Raw genomic sequence first — 21,421 nt, forward strand, 5'->3', positions numbered from 1 at the left:
AGTAAAATATTAGTAAAAAGCACTGTTAGAAATAACAGTAAAAATTTTATTTACACAAAACATAAGACATTAAGATCTGAAGTTAGAACTGGAAGTGAGCTTTTCAAGGTCTTCTGATCCAACACTTTCATTTTATGGATAGGGAACCTGAGATCTAAAGAGAGGTTATGCCACTTGCCCAAGATCACAAAGAAGTCATAAATGCCAAGCCAGAATTCACTTCTATCTCCATTGTACTGTGTACTCTAGAAATGCTTTCATACTGATGGCCACAAAAATGACAAGTATTTCAAAAGCTTTTCTTCAAAATGTTTTTCCTTTTTTTCGCCTCCTGTGGGAGTTGGTTTCCTTATCTGTAAACAGAGGATAATAGGTGACTCATAGACTAGCTCTAATATCCTATGTATTATGTATTTTCATGAAGTTGGAGGGTGTGAAATGAATTCATTGTGTTAATCTATGATGGCAAGCCAATGCGTTGGTAGGGAATAAACTGGTACAAATTAACTTAACCAGTACTGTCTCAAAGTTCAAATCATTTCTGTTTATTTACCACTTTTATTTCTAGCTTAGTTTCAAAACTGATTTCTACTTTCTAAAGAGGATTTTTTTTTCCTTATTAGAGCTTTTCCATAATCATAAATGAGTCATTCCAACTCAGGTTCATATGTGGAAGATTCTAGATGGATTCTTTAGCTTTTTTGCATTTTTTCCAATATTTTCCCTATGTCTCATAGTACTTAGAGCTGGAAGGAACCCTTAACATCAACAATCCAATCCCTTCATTTTATAGATGAGGAAATGGAGATCCAGAGAGGGGAAATAATTTTCTTAAGGTGACGCACTTGTTAAGTAGAAAAGCCAGGATTTAAAACTGATCCCCATACCTGAGAGAAGCCTTCTTTCCTCTATATCCCCTTAACCCTTATTCTGTGAAGCAAAAGTTTAGACATTTTTCATCATTTGCCACCTATGAATCCATTCAGCGGCACCAAAAGGAAGTGGAAAGAGTGCTAACTTTGAATCATAGGACCTGAGTTCAAGTAGTTGTGTGAGCATGGGCTAATCATTTAACCTCTCTAGGCCTCATTCCTCATCTGTAAAATAAAATGGCTGGATTAGGTGATTTCTAAGATTCCTTCCAACTTCAGATCAAATTTATTTTTTAAAAATTATTCATCCTTTCTGCAAATATTTACAAGCAACTTTTGTGTAACACCTTGTCCTGCTAATAGGGAATGAGTAAGACATAGTCTCTATCCTCAAGGAGCTTACAGCCTCATAAATATGATGAATAAATTAATAATAAATCAGCCAGAAATAAATAATAAGAAAGTTGTAAACTATTATAAAAACTCTAAAATGAGTTCTTGTCCCAAAGCACCAAAAAAATCTTTTTAAGTCGAAGTGCACTTTAGAGCGCAAAAGATTTTTATAATGTAATTCTCCAAACTGTACTTGGGGTGGCAAGAGGGGAGAATGCATCTAAGATGATAGCTAATCCATTTAAAAACAAAATATGATGGTATATGGTATACAAGATCTCTGAAGTTTCTTTCCAAACTAGATCTATGATCTTAAGAAGTTTTTAGGGCTAGACTGGCACTTATCTCAGTGTGATCAGTTAAACAATGATATTTTTAAAATTATCAGCACAGTACTTCTTTCTGTGGTCATGTCCTTTTGATGAGCTGATACCAAGAGAAGTGTGGGAGGTGCTGTACAGTGTTCTCATACCACCCACAAGATGATAGAAAAATCAGAAGTGAACTGAAAAGGAAGATCAAGTAGTTCAAGAAGTGAAAGCCAGTTAAATTGTGATGTTTAAAATCTTTGTAAAAGACTATAAATTTTTATATTTTCCATATTTCTATAATTTTCTATAAAATTTCAATAAATTGTTTTCTGTACATGGTGGTTATTTATGTGATTTCTGTAAATGTCTACAAAATGGTTATTTATGTGATTTAAAGATTCTCATTTAAGATTTTTAAGATAATAAATTACATTACACCAAATCATTTTCTAAAAAATAATATAAAGTATTATGTAGAATCAAATTATTCTGAATCCAATTTGCCATTATTTGATAAAGTAATTGAATAGGAAAAAAACTTAGTGGTAAAGACATTGAGCATGGATGCTTACAAGTGCTACTGAAAATCATAAGTTGTATCTTCCCAGCTGAATATTTCCTTCCCTCTCATCCTTATTGAAGTGACCATGCTACTTATTACATCCTCATGACACCCAGGAGATAAACTAGACAGACAGATAGATTAGATGTATATGCACATGTATAGGCTTGTTCACTAATTGCCATATCCCTAAGAGGAAAAAAAATGCCTTCTTAGGAATATTTATACCATTTTGCTTGAGGACCAAACGGTGTTTTTATGTTGTAATGAAGTTTTTGAAATTTTGGCAATGATTTTTGGATATCTGATAATAAAAGTTGACAGTGGTGAAATCCTTGGAATAGATTTTAAAATAAGTATTGATTTTTCTTTTTAATTGAAGAGCTTTTGAGATTTTATTTTTGTGATTATTCTTATAATCTTATGCATACAATTCTTATCTATCTGAATATATTTTCAAAAATATTTCCCAAATAACATCAGGCCACTTAAATATCATTTTTCACATACTTAATATTTTTTTAGTTAAGGAAAAACAGCAGGAGATATTTCCCCTTTTACAAACTGTATTCAAATGAAAAGACAGCTTATCCTCTAATCATCTCTATAACCATATTGTCTTATGCATTTGCATATGGCGATAAAAATCCTGAAAGATAAGAAAAAATATTGCAGAAATAAAATGCACAGCTAGAAAATGACTATGCATCTGTCATTTAAGGCTTTTAACCTCTCAAGAACTGTGTTTACTCTAACGGCTTTTTTATGCTAAATGTGTATGTAACACTGTACTAGGTCCAACCAACTCCTTCAGATTCCCAGATGTAACTTTTTACCTTCTTTTCACCCCAATCTTTACTAACTCCAGAAGGGGTTGGGGAAGTAAAGCATAGCTGTCATCTCCAGGGATAAAATGATGTTTTCAGTTCTTACTGTACTGCCCTCATGACCAATATCAGTCATAGTGATATCTTATCAGGGACAAAAGGGGGATTTAATTGTTGGCCACCAGAAAAAATTAAATTTTGCCGCTATATGTACACAAGGTTAGCCTGTGTACATATGTGTGTATAGCCCAAGGACTTGAAGTTTTATACCCATATAAGTCTACCCTCTTTTCCTTTGCAAATCATTTTTGAAACAATTCCTCCTAGCTCTCACCATTTAAATTCAATATCTTTAATAATGATGCTGTACTAGGCTTTCATATTTTCAAAGGTGGTTTCTAAGCATTCAGATCTTTATATAAAAGGTCCTCTCTATTTTGCTTTCTTAAATTGCATATGGGAGCACCACCCTCCCCTGTTAACCCCCAGGCTGTTTCCAGAACAATATCTAGCAAACATAATATTGCACTTCTTGCTGCAGGCATCGAACAGCCAGTGGGCACGGTGTGGGGGTATCCTGCTGCTAGTGTCTGGCTATTTTTGTTGACATTTCCCTTTGTTCAAGATGCATTTCTTGTCAGACAGTGTGTACCGGGCTGCACATGGTCTGCCTACCTGGTGTCCTTGAACTAACAGGGGCTATTTTCTCATTGCCATCAGTGTGTTGGTGTGAGAGAAGCCTCTCTGGCTGACTATCTCACTTCTGCAGTAAGATTTCTTTGTTAATCAGGTGCAGAATAAGGAGGCTTTCTGTTGAGCAAAAAGCAATCATTAATTTTTCATAAGAGCAGCGAAGTTTTGAATAGCAGAGAACCTCTTGAATAAAGCTATTAGAGGTTCCAAAGAGAGAAGAATAACACAGCCATGGGAACTGGGCACATTTTTTCCCCGGATATTTATTTCCCCACAAGATAGAAAAAAACCATTTATGCAAACTAACAGTTCTTCATGTCTCATGTACCATAATTTTTTAATCTTTATCCACATTTTTATGAATAGAACAGTGACCTTCAGCTTTGTCCCATATTATGTGAAGATGATTCCTAAACACTGCCTTAGTTTTTTAAATTAAGGCAGGAGCTATATGTATTATACTCGATTCTAGCATTAGTGGTATCCCAAGTGTGGCATTTATGTTCTTTCAGTTCTTTGGTATAAATAAATACCAAAGCTAGAAGACCAATGTGCGCTCTACTAGGAATAATAAACTAAAATAATATGGCATTGATTTTGTTCACGGTGTCTAAATGTCTTTTTATGATTGTGTATGTTTATAGATTTTTCACACAACTGACATGAATTCTAGGCAATTAAAAAGGACATGAATTTCAGGGCATTTAGGAAAGAGGCTCTGTCTTCCTAATGGCATTTTTACAAAGTTGTAATCCCTTCAGCATGAGAAAGATACTATAGTTTGCCAGGTCTGGACTTTAAGAAATTGTACCATTTATTGCCTTTTGTGTTGTTTTGCAATATTATTACCAGGAGAGCACATTAGAAGTTACTATTTTATCTGAAGTTACATATGGAGATAACTTAATATTGAAATGGTAAAAGAGCCTTGTATATTGCATTTATGCTTACCACTCGAAATTCTTCCAAACCAAACCTTGATAGGCTTTGAGGTTTTGAATTGTTTGGGGAGTCATAGGTATCAGGTTGGATTGTGTTTACAGAGTTAATAAGAACCTTTTCCAAGGCTTTATCCAGCTGCTAATTTTGTGGTTTTGATCACAAGAAGGGGGAAAGAGTATGCCACTCATCCCAAATACTAGAAAGGGAATTCAAAGCACATGGACTACTGACATTGAAGGGTTCAGTACTTTCATCTCCACATAAAAATAGCACCTTTGTTGCCATAGCATCTGTTTAACTTGCCCTATGCTGTGTAGGTAAATGGGTAGAGCTATATACAATGATACCTTCTTAACAAAGAAACCTTTACTAAAGGAAGGTAGCATGTGCAGAGAGCCAAGACCAAAGAATAGGCAGCTTTGATTCCAAACCTCATGGGTAATGAAATTTATCCATCAATATTTTTCACTTTAAGGCTCTAGACTTTTCTAGAGTTGTCAACATTAGCATCTTTCTACTCTCCTTTTGATGGAGGAAAGATTTCCTCTTAAGATGTTGTCATACAACATCTGGTGGAATGTGTCTTCAGTAGCACTTGGGGGATTTTATCTTTGACCACCTTCCCTTTCCACTGTTCATTTCTAGTCTTATTGGTGTTAAAAATGATTAGAAAATAATGGGGAAATATTACCTTCGAAACTGCCTATTCTTTGATTTCATTAACACTGATGTGATCTATTTGAGATATTTTTGATGCCCAGTATGTAATTATGCTAATTAAAGTCTGTAAGACTATTACTTCAAAAAATCTCTACTTCTTAAGATACGTAAATCTATAGTTTGACTTAGGCCCCTCAGGTTCAGAATCAGAGAAATTAGATTTAAATAATGCTTTTGTCACATCTCTACTTCCTAGCTGTTAAATAATTGTTCCATTACCCTACACTTTCATTGTTTATGTTATCGTTATGGACAAAAAAGGAGCTTCCATTCTTTGTTTTATGACAATATTTTGTAATAGGTGTAATATTTGTAAATCATTCAATTATTGAGGGGGGGGGTGATCTTAAGACTTATTTTCTAGTTCCAGTGTAGCATAGTAAATAATTTTACATTCTCTAGACATTTTTGAATTACTTTTTACTAAATTATATTCTCTTTCTCATGTAAAAACCTTCATGTTCATTTCAGGCACTCTATGTGTATGTGTGTGTGTAGTTGTACAGGAATTGTCCTCGGTCAACTTTGATACCTGTGGTAGAAACTTTTGTTCTGGCATTGAAAATACCTCTTATACAAGGTTGAAACATCCCCATTAATGCCACATTTGGAGAGTCATCACCAGTCATATAACTGAGCCTATGCCTTTGGACTTGTTTTTTTTTAAAGAAAGCAGAAATTGATACTGAAGGAAAGAAACAAGACAATCTAATAGTATTTGTTTCTCTTTTACCTAGGAACCCTGAGGGTCTTCTCTTCCCAGTTTGATTTTTTTTTTTTATTAAAGGGTAAAAAATTGAGCAACTACATAAAGAAGCCTGTTCATTGAATGGGTATATCTCACTCAAAGTGAGAATGCTAATAAGACCTTATGCTAAATGGGCCAGGGTCTCCCATCGCATCCTGGGCCATCTGCAGCCATCCTGATGAATATCAGGCCACTGGATTCAGATGGCTCAGGAGGAGAAAGTAGGGGTGGTGACCTTGCACAGCCCTCCCTCATTCAAATCAAAGTCAACTGCAAGTCATGTCATCGTCTTGATGTCATGGTCCTTTTTGAGAATGAAGGACAGACACAACAACAGGCACCTTACGTGTAAGCCTACCAAGACAAAATGTAAGAGATACCCTGAAATAACATGTAAACAGAAAATTTGTATAATGCTTAACAGTTTTCAAAGCACTTTGCATATCTTATTTGATAGGGATCTGTATGATCACAAGAGAAGGGAGAAGTCACGAACAGCTAAGGAAATCAGGAAGGATTTTCTTTCAGAGACAGCTCATGAGCTGAACCTTGAATGAAGTTAGTGACTCTAAGAAACAAAATAAGGGAGTTGATTTGAAGAATGGGAGACAACCTGTGCAAAAGCACAAAAGGGGGAGATGGATTGCTAAACCTGATGAACACCAACTAGTCCAGTTTGTCTGGAGCACTGAGTATGCAAAGGGGTATGATGTGCCACAATCTGGTAATAGTAGGTTGCAGCCACATTATATAGGGTTAGTACCAAGAAGAAACAGTTTCCTCGCTCTTTCTTCTGACACTTTTTCAGATATTTGAAGATAGTTATCTAGCCAAGGGGCAGACCTGAAAGCCGTCTTCAAATGTCTGAAACCTAGGGTGCAGCAGAAGAGGACTTTTTCTGTGTGACTCTGGAGGACAGAATAGAAAAAATAAGGGTACTGTACAAGGAGAAATATTTAAGCTCAATATTTTTTAAAACTTGCTCATAATCCAAGCTTTTTGGTAGTAGAAGGGACTTCCAAAATAGAGCATAGGATCTCCATCATCAGACTTGTTTAAGTTTAATCAGAAGGCCAAGAGCTAGGAGGGACTTCAGAGGCCATCTAGTCCAACCCCTTCATCTTACAGATGAGGAAACTGAGACTCATGAAGGTAAGGTCACTTTTCCAAATTTATTTATTTTGTTTTTAACTTATGGAATAAAACAAGTGTTTTCATGACGTAGTATAATAAAAAGATGATTGTACATGAAACTACAAATCTAGTGCACAACTTACTATTCCTCTCAGATATGCAACAAAATTATCATGTAAATTTCTTTTTTTAATTTTCTTTTTTTCTTCCTTTCCCCCCACCCTAGAGATGGCTACCATTAGACACAAATAAGTATATACATGTAAAACTTTTCTGTGTATACATCTGTTTTTTTAGTTCTTTCTCTGGATGCAGATAGCATCTTTCTTCATATGTCTTTTATAGTTTATTTGGGGATTTTAAAATAGACAAAATAGCTTATTCACTCAAAGTCATTCTTAAAACAAATATTGCTGTTACTGTATATGATGTTCTATGGGTTCTGCTCACTTTCTCAATATTATACAGGTATTGTGTGATCAAAAACAGTATTTGAATCTGTGTCCATTGACTTCAGAGCCAGTGCACTTTCCATAAATGTTTTCCTTGTCAAGGTCATGTCACATTTTAGAAAGGATTTGTTTCAGGTCACATCTAACTCTGAAACTATATAATTCCATGATGAAGCCAAGAAGCTAAGAAAGAGCCAGAGAAAACTCTGGTATTGCTTTCCTCTGTGCAAGCTACACTCTCATTCCCAATATTATTACTTACATTAAATTTGATAGAGATTGGCGTGGCCCCCCATGGACTGCAGTCCACTCTCAAGCCTGTGGTTCCTGGTCTCTGATCCCTGATTAGCTCCTTTTCCTCTCTCCAAAAAGAGAACTTAAAGAGTGAAAGAGAAGCTGGACAAACCTAGATTCTGGGTTCACTGAAGGAGAGCTTGCTGCTGTTCCTTGGCTCCAAGTCATGCTTGATCCTGGGATTCCTCTCCTTGGTCCAAGGAGTAAGTGTTATCTAGGAACAATTCCTCAGTGTCCAAAGGCTTAATCCTGGCGTCCCTCCACTTAGTCAGAAACTCTTCCTTTATTTCACCGTTACCACTCTGATGCTTCAAGTTTGAATTCCTTCATCCTGAGAACTCCTTGATATTCTTCTGCTGCCATCTCTATATCTACATCCATCCACATATACATAAATGAACTCTTTTATCCCTCTCAGGTGTTTGCCTACCTAAGTAAATCTTGCTGTTATGGATGATTACAGTCACAATAACCAGGCATAGCATTACCATTTTTACTTTTGTGGAGTGCTTTACTTTTCCATAAATTGTTTCCTTGCTTTTCTTTTTGTCTACTCAGTGGGAATAAAGAACTTTTTTTGATCATCCCCACTTAGTTCCCCATTCTCTCTTGGCATTGTTATCTCTATTTCTCCTTTTCCTTGGATATCTATTCTTTACACAGTTCCCCCTCCCCTCATCCAATATGCAATTTTGATTAAACAATTTCTGTTTTCAAGTTTAAGTAATTTTTGCTAATATTCGTAACATCTCCCAATTTAGTATAATCCACCTTTGTCAGTATAGTAGCAGCTTATCTTCTTGATTATTATGAAGCTATTAAAATCAATTGAGGCGGTGCCCACTTGACATCCCTACCATATGTTATCATCTAAAGGCCTCTTAATTTTTCTTTATTAATTTCAGTCTATTTTAATAACTATAGTGATCTCAAATATTGTACAAAACTGTCACTTTATAGAGCAGAGTTCTTTCAAGAAGTTCTCTTACAATACCTCATTCACCCCATGATTCTCACCTCTTTTTTCAACATAGATCAGATGCCTATAATGTAAACCAACAGACAATATAAAATGGTCATTTTAGACAAGTCTGCCTCCTGCCCTCAAGCTGTGATGGCTGCCTGGATTCAGTGGGTGGCAAAAGAAGGAGATTTGGAGGCATTCTGGTATCAAACAGATTGGCTGTTTTTTCATTGAGTGAAAAAAAGAAAGAACAAGAATTACTTGTTCTGAGGAATGACAGAGGTATAGATTAAATAATGCAGTTCAGATTCAGTTAAATCTTCTAAACTAATATACTCTGGTCGAATTTAAGCATGACAATTCTTCAGTTCTTATTATTATTGAGCACTAAGAGCCAGTTAGGTAACTTAGTACCATGTATTGTATTTTTTCGAGTCTTTTTCTAAAAGTGACCAAATGTTATAGTCCTGCTCTGAGCTGATTTTCTAAACATTTAGTGAAATAAAAAGTCTAATAGCTACATGTAGTGGCAAAGTGTTGCATACTCTGAAAGGATTATCTTCTATAAACCCTCTCTGTATTAAATGTATGAAAATTATCCTTTAAATTTAGCAAATAGCATTTATGTATGCATACGTGCCTATTTCATAGACATACTTAGATAGTTATGAATAACCATGGAGAAGCAAACTACCAACTATGTCTAAGGTTTAGTATCACATGATTTTTTGCTCTCTTGCCCAACAAAAGAAATTTGAAGAAACAAGCCCCTCCTTTTTCTGATTAAAAACCCTTTTGGGAGGAATATTATGGGGGCTTAAGATTCCACAGCTACAAATATAAATTTGATCAATCATTTGATTCTCAAGTCCTTTCTAAATAACCATTCTACTTATGGTATCATATATCCTTTGAGGATTTAAGAAATGCTAATTAGTGGTGCTTTCATTTGCATGTTTAGAATTCTGGCTCACAATGGAATCCATTGGTTGGACATTTTTTTAATGTGGTAGCAAATAGATGAGACAGCTTTGAGTTACTAGAGACAAGAGAATAAGATTCCATCTGTTTACAAAGCAGGCTTATCTAAGAGGGGTATTACCTTCTGTTGAAGAAATTCTTAAAGACCAGTCCATTAGACAAACTGGGCATCTTAACTAAGAACCAACATACCCTAGTACTTTAGGTATTTCCTAGGAACTTACACACACACACACACACACACACACACACACACACACACACACACACACACACCTTTTGTTTTAGTAAGTTTATTTGCAAATGCAGTATTTGCCCAAGGTATATAACCACTATACCATTGAGATATAATGGATTTGAATTATATTTCACTTTACAAAAATTATTTATCAATTTTGAATAATAAGGGCACAATGACATCAAGAGTTTATGTGGAAATTTAGGCTTCAAAAGAAACAGATAAGTTAAGAATTCTTTTACTTGGAAACATGGCTTCCACAAAGATTCGTCGCCTTGAAAAAGAAGTCTCTCCACTAGTGAGTTTCACATATGACAGCTCAGAATCAGTTCCCATATTTGCCTTTTTAAGTGTGCTTAAACGCTTTCAAAAATTATTTTCAGTTGTTTTACTTGTCTATTGCCCCGCCCACCTCCAACATAGAAAATCACATCTCTGGTCCTTTTTGTAGTTCTTCACTGTATCAGGAGTACCACCTGCATCTTACTCCCAAGTTTGCTAGTATATTTCTTTTTCTGTAGTTTGGCTCTTTTTTTAGAACGAGTTGTGAATTCTTCATTCTCTCACATAGACATATGACAGTGGGGGAGGAGGGTATGTGTGTTTCCTAAATTTTAACAAGAAATCTGTCTTCCATCTCCATAGAGTGAAAAACTCATCAGAAAAAGTCTGTTAATTTTGTTCCCTTCTTAGAACTGCATAATGCATCCATTTTTGCTCAGTGTTCATAAACCTGACATTTTTTATCATGGGCACTGTTAATACCTTTGAAAGTTACCCTAACACAGCAAATTAAACATGTTTGAATGAGTCCCAGGCCTTGCACAACTCCCAATGACAGACAAGGGAATCCACCGGACTTGATTTAGGTTCTGCCAAAATAACAGTTGTTGATGCTATCAGCAGGGTGTTGCCAGTCCCTTTTCATTCCCAATTTTTGGAATTTTGCCCACTCACAGCTTATCATAATCGCTGATGCTTAACTGTCAGTGCTTAGGTCAGTAGCACTGCTAGGTACACAAACAAAGCAGAGAGCTGCCCACTCTTTCCACTAGCAGCATTCTGAATTCTTGCCAGCTCATGGTGGAAGAGGGAGAATTTATTAGTAGTAAACTCCTAGCAGCCAGCTTGGTGTGGGTGTTAGATAAATATTACATGAAGAGCCTCACCAAAATAATCTCTCTACTCTAGCACTTTTCTTTGCAGATTTGTCAATGGACTGTTTTACTCTTTTTCAGATCCCAGAATAGATGAACCAATCACCATATATACCAATATGTCAAAGAAGACACATTTCATAACCAGGAAACATTCCAGTTGATTGAAAAGAAATGTTTGTAGAAAATAAAACATGACATCTCCACGCAAAATGGATGATCTGTTGATACTTACCTCAGTGACCAGGCTTGCAACCTGACAAGAAAGATCAAGCTCTCTCCATTCCATAATATACATTATTGACTTACCTCAACTGGTTCGTCTTCAGTTTTTTAGAGGTTTTCTTATATCACTTTTTTGACACTAGTATGCTAAATGTACTTTGAAGCACTACTACCTTTAAATCTCTATCTAAACGTCAGTTATTGCTACATGGAATCTATATTTTGAACCCTTTACAAATATATTTACAAATAAATTCATATAATCTCAGCCAAAAATAAATTTTCTTTGCCTACACATGATGTCTTTTTGTTTTGTTCATAAGACAGCTTTTTTCCCAAGTGCATCTTTTATGAAATATAACTGAGTATAATGTAGCAGAGAAAAAATGTGTTTCTTGGTGGTTATTGTACCACCAAAAATAAAAAAAGTTGGACAAAGCAGTCCTGCCAGTGTTCTTATTTACAAAGGGGGCCATCTGGGAAATTAATGGCTGCTGTTACACAGTAATTAGGAAAATTTAAGACCCCTAGTGTCCTAGCATCTTGCATTTAAAGTTGTATGTCATTGGTGTTTTCATGAGAATTTGCTAGATTTCTGTCATTAATAACAGGCAGAAACCTAGCCAGCACTAGAATGTGCATTACATTTAATCAATCTGCTATTTGTATTCATTATGCATGTTCTCCATTTTGAGTCATGAAAAATTGAAAGGCCCTTACAATAGAAAAAGGATCATGGATTACAAATGATATAACAAGAATATAACCACTATTAATTGGTCAATTGTGCTTGTCAGTACATTTAAAGTGATTAAGGCAAAAAGATTAGATGAGACAATAATGCGCGCTTTCAATGAAAGCCCAGAAATACCATGGCAGTCTTCAGCTCCCAACAAATGTAGCAGAATTCAATGATAATTTTGGATTGCCCCGAGCCTTTTTATTCCTTAAAAAAAAGCTTTTTAGTTACTGCAATTATTTAAGGAATTCAGTGGGATTTTGTTGAGTAGCATGTTGTCCCCAGGGATGACATATTCTCTATCTTAGAAGACTGTAGGCCCCATCTTCAAATGCAAAATTTATAATTTACTATTTTAATTATTTACTTTTTATTTCATATTTATTACCATATTATTTATGAATTACTATCTGTTGTTACATCAGACCCCAAGTAGGTAAACACTTGGTATTCCAAGATAAGCATTTTTGTTTAAAAATAGCTCATTTTTTAAATGTACCTAAAACTAACTTAAAAGCTGTGTGAAACAGTATTACAGTGGTTGGATGGGGACAGCCCAGACCCAGTAACACTGTCCTAAGAAGCCAAATAGTGCCCTCAAAGATCCAGGAGACAGAAATCAGTTCAAGAACAAAGGGAAACAAAGTCCTGCAAGACTAAGCAGGACTGACTGCCCAACCTAAAAGTGCAGCAAGGGGCACAGCCTGATGTTGGCCCAGAGTTCTAATTCAGGCACTAAAGCTGAAGAGATGAACAATTCAAAGAAAACACTAGCTGGTATAAAAAATAATTGCAAATCTAGAGATCCTCCAAAAGAAGTAAGTAAAACTGTAAGCAGAGACTCAAAAGAAAAATATTTTCTACTAGAACTATGTAAATACCTAGGTAAAAATGAAAATCTCTTGAGGAAAGAATTGAAAAAATAAGTAACTTAGAAGAGAAAATTACAAACCTTACAGTATAAATTGACTCCCTGAAAATTAAATAGTTCAAAAAGTAATAAATGGTCCTACAAGACAGGAAAAAAATGTTAGAATAAAATTGAAAGGTTAAAAACATAGAAGAAAACTTAAGATATCTAATGCCAAGAACTGAGCTAGAAAACAGATTCAGAAGAAATCATTTTAGAATCTTTAGACTCCCTAAAAACCTTGACTTTTTTTTAAAGCCAGATACCATATTTCAAGAAATCATAAATGAAAACTGTGAAGATCTATGAGAACCAGAGGGTGAAGATAGAACATATCACTTCCTGAAAAGAGGTATCCCAAGGAAAGAAAAAGTCCCAATAATGCCATAGCTAAGATCCAGAGATCCCATGCAAAAGAATAAATACTGAAATCATTCCGAAAGAAACAGTTCAAGTACTATGGGATCACTTGCAAAACTTGATTGCTTCTACTATAAACAAGAGCAGATCTTGAAATACAATACTACAAATAACAAAAGATGTAGGCTTATATATCTAAGAACAACTTACTCTGAAAAATCTAAGTATAATCCCATAGGGGAGAATATGAATTTTTAATGGAATAGAGGACTTTCAAGCACTTCTGATTAAAAGACCAAAGCTGAGTAGGAACTCTGAACTATAAAACAGGACAATCCAGAGAGACCTAGAAAGGTAAATTTATTGAACAATTGGAAGGAACCATGTGATGATGTAGTGCTAACGTTCTAATGGAGGAGAAGAAAAAACCATCCCTTCAAAACCTTAATGTCTTCAAAGGTATTAAGAGAGTTAAAGAGAAAAACGGAGGTCCTGGGGGTGGACAGTACAAACCCTTTGGTCTGAAGATTTGAAGAGGGGAAAGAAAAGGAAGGGTAAAAGAAATATATGCTATAATAGAAAGGAGGAAGAAGAAAAAACTAGCCAAACCTATCATTTTACAAAAAAGGTCTCAAAGAAGCTCAAGGGGAAATGACTTGCTCAAGATCATATAGGAGTGAGTAGCAGGGCTGAGATTAGAATTCAGATCTTTCAGTCTAGAGCCCTTTACACCAAACTACATTGTCTTTTTCTCCATAATACTCTACTACGAAAGTCAGATTGAGATGTAGTTTAATTTTACTTCATACATATGTTACTATTATAGGAGGTCAAGGGGAATCCTCTATCAACTCCCTACACCAACTTCTTTTATATAATATGGCTGTAATGGTTCTATGGATTCTGGTTTACTGTCCAAAGGCTTTAATATTTAAGAGATCTGTGATTTTCTTAGTGTTGATATACCCTCAAAAATTCAAGAAAGTTACCTTTCTATGGTAAAGCTTGTTCAAGAATGGTTATGGCTTAAAAAAAAAAAGTTGTTACTTTACAGGCAACATGGCAATGGGTCTCTCTGAACTTAACCAGGCTGGTTTTACAAAAACAGATTTGCAGAAACCCATCAAACTAAAAACCTTTCCATCTTGATAGGCCCTGCCAGGTGTGCTCTATTGAGAGTACATCTTCAAGAACCCTGGGGTCACCTCTGCAGAGTGCTATATTTGGAAACAGATGGCCTAAATTCAAATCTTCTGTGATCTTGGTCCCTCTCTGGACATTGATTTCCTTATTTGTAAAATGGAAAAGGTTGAGCTATAGTGTTGCCCTCCTATAATCATGCTACTCAAAAGAATGAGGATGATGTAAGATTGAGTTCTGAGGTACATTAGGGCTAAGTCAAGCAAGTGTCTGTACTAGTACCAGCATGGTGAGCCCCCTAGGAACAAGGGCCCACCAGGTTACCTAATTGGGGAGTGGGGGGCGGCAAACCAGCTTAGGAAAGAAGTGAAGCAGGTCAAAGCTTTCATGCAGATCCGCAACTGTATGAGACCTGAGTGCCAGCTGCACTTCCTTCCCAAGCGAGGTAGGTACACCTACCTAGTTGTCCCCTAGTAAACGAGTTGAATTAGAAAACCTCTAAGGTCCTTTTCATCTCTTTCAGTGATGATGATGATGATGATGAAGCATCACAATAGAACTTCAGTGGAATCCCATCTTCTACTACATGATGATCATCATCATAATATTAACAAAGTAGCTTCCTGAGCATGAAACTATGCTAAAATATTTATAAAATAATGTAACACATTCTTCTTGCCTTCATTGGATACTTTGTAAATTGTTAACATATAGGTATATTCCCATTATGTGACTCAGCAAGCACTGTCTAAAGGATGTGGGAAACCATATTGCATAGTATTTCTTGTTAGATATTTATATGCCACCAAAATAATTTGTTAAAATGTAAAAAAAAATACTCAGTTCATTGCAGGGTTTTTAAAAATAGTGTCAAACAACTGTTTTTGTTTTAGCTTTTGTTTATGTGTTTATTTGGGGTGGTAGTTATTGTTGTTTAGCAGTGAATTTAGGATCATAGATCTGGAGCTTGGAGGTCAGCTAGTCCAACCATTTTCCTGCTTTATAGATGAGGAAACCAGGTTAAGTGACTTGCCCAAAGCCACACAGGTAGTACATAAAATGACAGGGCCAGGATTCAAAACCCTGAATGAATACTGAGTGTCGAATAACTGTAGTCAGTGTCAAGGGGTCTAACAAATACACAGCATGTTTCCCAAATGGCAGCAAGAGTAAAATATAGAAATCCACAGCATTAACAATATACAGAGAACAGAGGAGGGGGGACATGAAAAAAAAGGAACAATACATTCTGTGAAATGATCTCAAAAGGGCAGAAATTTCCTAAAGTGTAATTAGGTATAGGATTTATCAGGGGCTGTCTATCATGTATAAAATTCCTCTGAAAATGAAATTAAATGTTTGGATAGGAAAGGGAGGGAGGAGTAAGGAAAGCCATGAGGTTGAAAAGCAAATTCTGTTATGTTTTTGTTTGTTTTGTCTAATTATAGGTGAGAGGAAGAAGGAAACTCAAATGATTTAATAAATGCTGAATGATTATTCACAGTGTCACTGCGGGTGACATATAGCTCAGTAAGTTATTCCAAGTCTTTTTTTCTGGCTGTATAGAGCACCAACTCTTGAATGACTCTGTGTATGTGTGTGTGTGTGTGTGTACAAAATAAGAGAAGTAGAGTGGTGTAGCAATAAAGAGCTGACCTCAAAGCCAGGAAGATCTGAATTCCCATCTCTGAATATACTAGATATGTGACCCTGGGCAAGTCACACAACCTCTGTGCTCTAAGCAAATCTTTAAGGCTGTGAGTTGCTATATTGATACAAGTAAGGAGTTTCCTCACCCAAGATTTCCCTAAACCAATGTAATCAGGTCCAGTTTCTATTCCTATATTTATAAAACACACACTATTAGAAGTAATTTAAAATAATGTAATTAATATACTCTCAAATAACTCTGATTCATTATCCTGTCATTGAAGAGGCAGTATGGTATAGTTTAGTATTAGACTGGGAGTCAGAAAACCCTGATTCACATCTAACAGGTTCAAGTTTCCCCATTAACTCTGTGATCATGAGAAAGTCACAACATTTAACTCAGTTTTCTCCTCTGTAAAATGAGTATATTGGTACTAATATTACCTACTTCACAAAGCTGTTGTGAGAATAAAGGCCTTAACATGAAGGCCTTTACCAGGAAAATGTTAGCATTATTGGGCAATGTTAAAAGCACGGTAGTATTCTATCACAATCATGTAAAAGAGCACTCGCTAAGAAATAGAGGGGTAGATCAGTGGGATAGGTTAGGTACTCAATACACAATGAATATAGTCAATGAATATAGTCTACTATTTGACAAACCCAAGGACCCCAGCTTCTGGGATAAGAACTCACTGTTTGACAGAAACTGCTGGGAAAACTGAATAACAGTGTGGCAGAAACTAGGCATAGACCAATGCCTAACACCGTACACAAGAATAAAGTCCAAATGGATACATGATCTAGATATAAAAGCTGATATTGTAAACAAATTAGTGGGGCAAGGGATAGTGTATTTGTCAGATTTATAGAGAATGGAGAAATTTATGACCTAATAAGAGATAGAGAACATTATGAAGTTCAAAATGGATAAATTTGATTATATTAAATTGAAAAGTTTTTGCACAAACAAACCCAGTGCAACGAAGATTAGGAGGGAAGCAGAAAACTGGGAAAGAATTTTTACAACTAGTATCTGTGATAAAGATCTCATTTCTAAAGTAGGTAGAGAACTGAATCAAATTCACAAGAATAAAAGTTATTCCCCAGTTGGTAAATGGTCAAAGGACATGAACAGGCATTTTTCAGAGGAAGAAATTAAAGCTACATATAGTCATATGAAAAAAATGCTGTAAATCCCCATTGATTAGGGAGATGCAAATCAAAACAACTCCCAGGTACCACATCATACCTATCAGATTGACTAACATGACAAAACAGGCAAATGATAAATGTTGGAGAAAATATGGGAGAGTTGGAACACTTATTCATTGCTGGTGGACCTGTGAGCTGATCCAACCATTCTGGAGAACAATTTGGAACTATGCCCAAAGAGCTACAAAAATATGCATACCCTTTGACCCAGCAATATTGTTTCTAGGGCTGTATCCCAAAGAGACCATAAAAACTGGAAAAAGGTCTCACATGTGCAAAAATATTTATAGTAGCTCTTTTTTGTGGTGGCCAAGAACTGGGAATTGAGGAAATGCCCATCAATTGAAGAATGATTGAACAAGTTGTGGTATATGAATGTAATGGAATACTATTGTGCTATAAGAAATGTCGAACAGTCAGACTTCAGAAAAACCTGGAAAGACTTATATGAACTGATGCTAAGTGAAATGAGCAGAACCAGGAGAACATTATACACAGTAACAGCCATGGTATTCGAGGACTGTTTCTGATAGACTTAACCCTTTACAGCAATGCAAGGACTTAATACATTCCCAAAGGACTCTTGAGGCAAAATGTCATCCATATCCAGAGAAAGAACTATGGAACTGGAATGCAGAATGAAGCAGACTGTTTTCTTTTATGTTATATTTGGTTTTGTTTTGTTTTTTCTCGTGGTTTCTCCCATTTGTTTTAATTCTTCTATGCAACATGACCAATGTGAAAATATATTTAATAAGAATGTATTGTAGAACCGATATAAGATTGTAGGCCATCTCAGGGAGGGAGGAGAAGGGAGGAATTTAAAATTTATGGAAGTGATTGTTGAAAATGAAAACAAATAAATTCATTAAATTTTTTAAAAATTCATGTGAAACAATTTGTTCAGCCATTCCCCAAATAGTGGACATCCCCTCAATTTCCTAGTCTTTATCACCACTAAAACAGTGCTATAAATATTTTTGTATACATAGGTCCTTTTCCTTTTTGTTTTTTATCTCTTTTGGGACCTAATAGTGGTATTGCTTGACCAAAGAGTATGCATGGTTTTATAGCCCTTATCTTCTTTCCTTCCTAATTTCCTGTTTGGTAAGATAGATTTCTGTACTCAACTGAGTGTGTATATTATTCCCTCTTTGAGTCAAATTGCCCTCCAGAATGGTTGAATCAGTATACAACTTCACCAATAGTACATTACTGTTTTAATTTTCCTACATCTCCTCCAACATTTATCATTTTCTTTTTCTGTCAGTCTGGCAGGTATGAGATAATAGTTGTTTTAATTTGCATTTCTTTCATCAATAGTGATTTAGAACAGTTTTTTATATGACTATAGATATGTTTGATTACTTTGTCTGAAAACTGCTTGTTCGTATCCTGTGACCATTTATCAATAAAGAAAAGGCTCTTATTTCTACAAATTTGACTCAGTTTTCTATATGTTTGAGAAATGAAGTCTTTATCAGAAAAACTCACTGTAAAAAAAACTTTCACAGTAATGATTACCAGCTCCTTATTTCCCTTCATCCTACCTCCCTCCTGTTTGTACTACAGAATCTCTCTCTCCTTTTACGCCATCCATTCTCAAAAGTATTTTGCTTCTGACTTTTACCTCCCCCAAACTATCCTCCCTTCTATCAGCTCTCTCTTCCCTTCTCTTATCCTCTTTCCTTCCTAATTTCCTGTTTGGTAAGATAGATTTCTATACTCAACTGAATGTGTATATTATTCCCTCTTTGAGTCAGTTTTGATGAGAATAAAGTTTATGTGCTCCTCTGCCTGCTTCCCCCATTTCTCCCTCCACTGTAAAATCTCTTTCAGGCCTCTTTTATGTCAGATCATTTATCCCATTCTGCCTTCCCCTTTCTCCTCTTCTCCCAGTATATTCTTATGTCTTATTCCTTTATTTTTTTAAGAATCCCATATCATCATATTCAACTCATACCTCTGCTTTCTATGTATACTTCCAACTGACCTAGTAATGAGACAGTTTTTAGGAGTTATAGATATGATTTTCCCATGTAGGGATAAAAGCAGTTCAACCTTATAGAATCCCTTGTGATTTCTCTTTCCTTTTTACCTTTTTAATGCTTCTTTTGCATCTTGTGTTTGAAAGTCAAATTTTCTCTTCAGCTCTGGTCTTTTCATCAGGAACGCTTGAAAGTCTTCTTTTTCATTGCATGTCCATTCCCCCCTCCCAAAAATATTATACTCAGTTTTGCTGGGTAGGTAATTCTTGATTGCAGTCCTAGCTATTTTGCCCTCAGGATTATCATATTCTAAGCCCTCTGACTCTTTAATGTAGAAGCTGCTAAATCTTGTGTTATCCTGACTGTGGCTCCTTGGTATCTGAATTTTTTTTTTCTTTTTGGCTGCTTGCAATATTTTCTCCTTGATCTAGTAAAGCTGGAATTTGGCTATAATATTCTTGGAAGTTTTCATTTTGGGATCTCTTTCAGGAAGTGATTGTTGGATTTTTCCAATGTCTGTTTTTACCCTCTGGTTCTAGAATATCAGAATGCTTTTCCTTGACAGTTTCTTGAAAGATAATGTCTAGGCTCTTTTTTTATCATGACTCTCAAGTAGTTGAATAATTCTTAAAATTTCTCTGTTGGATCTGTTTTCCAGGTCAGTTATTTTTCCAGTGAGTTATTTCACATTTTCTTCCATTTTTCATTATTTTGATTTTGTTTCATTTTTTGTTGATGTATTGTAAAGTCCTTGGCTTCCATTTGCCCAATTCTAACTTTCAAGGAGTTATTTTCTTCAGTGAGCTTTTGTACATCCTTTTCCATTTGGCCAATTCTACTTTTTAAGGACTTCTTATCTTCAGTGAATTTTTGCAGCTTTTTCCATTGGCCCAATTCTGCTTTTCAAAGCATTCTCTCCACTGGATTTTTGTGCTTCTTTTTTTCATTTGACCTATTCTGTTTTTTAAGATGATGTTTTCCTCAGTATTTTTGTGCCTCCTTTACTAAGCTATTGACTCTCTTTTCATGAAATTTCTAGTATTTAAACAATCTCTTAGACTGCTCACACTATCCAGTGTTGTGAAGCTCTGTTTACCATCCCAGCTAGCCATCAAGAACAGGGGAGAAATAAATGAAAAGCTCTTAAAAAATTATTGATATAACTTTTCTTCATATTTGTGTTACATATTCTCTATTCCTTTTAGTTCATTAGTTCTTTAACACAAGTACAAAGACTGAATTCAGAATCATCAAATTCAGGGGTGGAAGAGACCTTAGACATTATCTAATCCAACTCTTCATTTTACAGATGAAGAAACAGAGCCCCATACAGGTGAGGTGATTTTTTCAGGGTCAGACAAAAGCTAATAAATAGAAGAGCTGGGAATCAAATCGAGGCTCTGTCTCTGATGCTCTTGCCACAGCATGGCATTCCCCCACCCCAAAAAATACCCTAATTTTAAAAACTTCTTTTGTATAAACCACTTTGCCTAGGATTCCTAGATCTTGGCCAGTTGACTTTGTTTTCTAGTATACTTTCAATCTACCCTATCCATCCACCAAGTCTTCTCTAAATGATGAGGTCTCTCTGTATGAAAAATCTTGACACTGTAGCCCTAACATCATCATCATCATCAGAGTTAACATTTTGCACAGCACTTGAAGGTTTGCAAAGTACTTTACAAATATCTCATTTTACCCTCACAACCCTGGCAGGTAGGTATTATTATCCCTATTTTACAGATGAGGAAACTGCAAGGGAGAAAGAAGTTAGGTGATTTGCCCAGGTATAGGTCTGGAGAATCTGCAGCCTCAAGGCCACATGTGGTCTTCTAAGTCCTTGGGTACAGCCTTTTCACTGAGTTCAAGTTTTATAGAATACTTTTATTAAGGGGATTTGTTCTAT

The 21,421-nt window shown here is 35.5% G+C and overlaps 2 long non-coding RNA genes across 2 annotated transcripts in view; one reads left to right on the forward strand and one right to left on the reverse strand.

Moving 5' to 3' along the window:
* The window catches only part of LOC140519294 (uncharacterized), a 53,080-nt gene extending 41,272 nt beyond the window's left edge, over nt 1-11,808 (forward strand). The window contains exon 2 of the long non-coding RNA XR_011972162.1: nt 11,370-11,808. This is a non-coding gene — a long non-coding RNA (uncharacterized lncRNA). The remainder of the gene's footprint in view (nt 1-11,369) is intronic.
* The window catches only part of LOC140519293 (uncharacterized), a 118,369-nt gene that overhangs the window by 11,519 nt on the left and 85,429 nt on the right, over nt 1-21,421 (reverse strand). The window lies entirely within an intron of this gene.

Source organism: Notamacropus eugenii, chromosome 1 (assembly GCF_028372415.1).
Source record: "Notamacropus eugenii isolate mMacEug1 chromosome 1, mMacEug1.pri_v2, whole genome shotgun sequence".
Lineage (NCBI taxonomy): Eukaryota > Metazoa > Chordata > Mammalia > Diprotodontia > Macropodidae > Notamacropus > Notamacropus eugenii.